Source organism: Helianthus annuus, chromosome 16, assembly GCF_002127325.2.
Source record: "Helianthus annuus cultivar XRQ/B chromosome 16, HanXRQr2.0-SUNRISE, whole genome shotgun sequence".
Taxonomy (NCBI): domain Eukaryota; kingdom Viridiplantae; phylum Streptophyta; class Magnoliopsida; order Asterales; family Asteraceae; genus Helianthus; species Helianthus annuus.
Window position 1 is genome coordinate 175,177,559 of NC_035448.2, and position 3,422 is coordinate 175,180,980.

General features: G+C 36.3%; 1 long non-coding RNA gene across 1 annotated transcript; it reads right to left on the minus strand.

Moving 5' to 3' along the window:
- Nucleotides 1–472: 472 nt before the first annotated feature.
- LOC110920019 lies at nucleotides 473–3,422 on the minus strand. The gene is made up of 6 exons (XR_004883049.1): nucleotides 2,913–3,422; nucleotides 1,705–1,757; nucleotides 1,587–1,638; nucleotides 1,334–1,500; nucleotides 1,169–1,231; nucleotides 473–534 (listed from the first exon to the last, which is right to left on the minus strand). It is a non-coding gene; the product is annotated as an uncharacterized LOC110920019 (long non-coding RNA).

The window sequence follows — 3,422 nt, forward strand, 5'->3', positions numbered from 1 at the left end:
TGTCCAAGGATAAACCTTGGACTAACTTTCAAGACATGTACAATAAAGACCCTAACAATTGGAAGGCATGCACTTTTCACCCAAGGTGCATTAACAACTCCCCCTTGATCAAAGCATGGTCTTCATGTGGTCTTGAATTTTTCATTATGGTTGACTTTAACTTGGACTTCTGCTTTGGTTGACCAGAACTGATAAGCGACAGTTACCCGGCAGGAACTGCACTTACAAGAACCAAAAATAAGAGCAAATGCCACAAAAAGAAACCGCATAACAGAACCAAAATACCAGCTAGAAGTTTAGTCAACAGTGGTGTCATGATAATAGCTCCAATAGTCGAACATCTGGAAACACCGGCATAAAGATTGCTTGTTAGAATTCTTTATATAAATACAAGCACTAAATGGGTTATATTTTGGACAATTGGATTATACTCTACAACAAAGATTATATTAAACAAGAGACGGAAGCTTACGTTGTCATGAGAACAGAAATTGCTACGTTTCCTTTCGATATATAAGTTGCAACATTTAGAGTCTGTGGATACAATTCAAGTTTTTATATCAATAACACAACCCAAAAAAACAGTAAATCTAACAAATATGAAGATGCAAAAAAAATATAATAATATTCTTTGGTTGCCGATTAGTACAAAAAACAAAAGCAACAAATTTTACTTTGGTGGATTTGAAGTTAATACTCTCAACTATTAAGAAAGCTTAGTTTGACCTTTTTGCGGTCAAACATTTTCCTATTCATTTAGGACGGAGTAAAGTATACGGATGGTCCCTGTGGTTTACCAAAATTTTGGTAAAAGTCGAGGACTAAATATGTTACAAATTTCAAACCACAAGGACCATCCATGTACTTTTAGAAAGTTAGGGACCAAATCTAAAGTTTTGGTAAACCACAAGACCATCCGTGTAATTTACTCTTTACAACAAGTACAAACTATGGAGCAACAAATATAGCATCCACATCGTCTAACTCATAGCATTTATCAAATATTTTGACATGGTAATTACAGCTTTGTAAATATTTAACGAACTCATATTTAAAGACGAAAATATAAGTTTTGTTCATTTGACCTCAATATTCACAATAAGTGCACTTCATGTAACCTTTTTTAGTTAATAGTTAATACTCGATATCCATAGGCATTATCACGTACCTTTGCAATGAAGAATCCCAACAAGGGTTTGATCAAGTACTGAGCAAGAAACCCTACGCCAACCTAAAAAACCGAAAACATATTCCTCTTTGATATCCAATACAGAAGATAAACTCCAACAAACAAAAAAAAACGAAAAACGAAAAAAAGAGAGGAAATGCTTACAGTCCATGGATTCCTTAAACGACGTCTGAAATCCTCAAATGTTAGCGTAAGTCCCATTGAAAGCATGAGAAAACCCAAGCCAACGGTAAAAAGGTCTGTTTCTATCACATGCCTGAATGTTATATCCTAAAGGCGAGATCACTAACATATCTGGCATGAGCCTCAATCTGAATGAAAATAACTAGTAATTAGTGACGAAAGGAAATATTAAGATATCATTAAGCTATGTTACGAAGTTTATTGTAGGACACACCTCTTACGTGGGAAGCAGTGGATCCGGTCTTGTTTCAACGTTACTCAGGATTCTACCAAAAAAACACTATGTTAAAAAATCATTAATCACACATAAACAAAATATTATTGATACTTACTGTTTCCTTACAGCTGAGGCTGCTTCCATTTTCTCAAGCTGGTCCAACTCCTCCTGCATATGACATCACAATATCGAGAGCTTCAATACATATTTCACATTATAATATTATTTACACATATCATATATAATTGAACACACGCAACACCTTAAAACTATAACTTATGCAAACTCCTTTAACATGCAAAAGTTATTTAACATTATAGTAGTTTCTGAGGTGAATTTTATTTGGAGACTGACTACATGGCAAATTGGCAATATTATTTTCTAATGTGGAATGCTCTATATTGGTCAAATAGTGGTCAATAGTGCTGATAATAGCGGTTCCGCTGTTTGACACTGCTATTTTGGAAGGCCTGATAACCGCTATCCCACCCGCTATTGACTGCTTAGGATAAGAGTTCCCCGAAAAACGATTACCCCATAAGCATAGTGATAAAACACGCATACAAGATCAAACATTACCGGATCCATTCTCCTGAACTTTGTACTATAGCATCCCAAAGTGACCAAAGTACACCTTGTTGGCATCTAAAATTTAAACTTCTCCAGCAAACTGATTCGCGTTTTCTAAAGCGGATATGACTTGATCCTCTTATTATCAAAAAAGAATGCACTCATTAATCCAACATTCTAACCAGTCATATCTATCATTACATAAACATTAGGCTCACTATCAATATAAAAAATCAGCCATCTTATTCAGAGTTAACTCTAAACAAATTAATATCATGAAACAACCTAATAACAAACCAACTATAATCTTAATTTCAAGAAAACAAATAACAATATAAAAATTCCCAATTTTAAACAAACCCACAAATAACCCATATAGATAAAACTAAAAATTCAAACCACAAAATGACGAGTTTCTTGTTCAAGCCTCTTCAATTCAGCCAAAACTCTATGCTTCCCTCTTGTATCTGCTGCAACCGATTTTATCGACTCTAATTTCTCTATTTGCATCTCTCTATTTATTGATCTTTGTACCAAAGTTGCAAACCCTAAAGAATCAGAGCAAAATTCATTGCCGCAAAAGTTTGTTTTTTTTTTGTGAGAAGAACCTTGACAACAACACAAGAAATTCGACATTTTCTAACACAAGAAACTTGATAACAACAGCACAATAACCTGCCTTTCTTAATTGACAATCTAACTCAAGAATTTTGTAAAGATAAACCTAATTAGAGACAAATTTGTCAAGATTACCTTGTGCGTGGGGCTAAGGACGCCGGATAGAGGAGGTGGGGCACGAGGCAGAGCAGCGGTGTCATGCTAGGGTTTGGGGGAGGCTAGTTGTGTAATTGGGAGGGAATGAGGATGGGAGTAGTCCGCCAAGGGTATTATACCCCCTTTACTGTTAATATAACATGCACCGTCGGATCCTTTATTCATCAACGGCTAGGGATCGGTTATAAAGATGTGACGCGGATTTAGACCTTTAGCGGCGACTTTTCTAATGTCGCTGCTAAAGGGGTCGCCCCAATTGCCCTAACTTCTTGTAGTGGTAGAGGCGTTCACGGTGGTTTTCATGGCAGAGAGGTAGTCGGCTTTCACATATTTCACGACGGTGGCAGTCAGCACAGTATTTACGATGGCATATGGCGTATTCTGATGTATTCTGATTCATCACGTGGCGATCTTCATACATCTGACATCTGATGATCCTCCTCATACATTGTTCCTCCTGTAACCCTAATCGTGTCATTCCTTCTACCA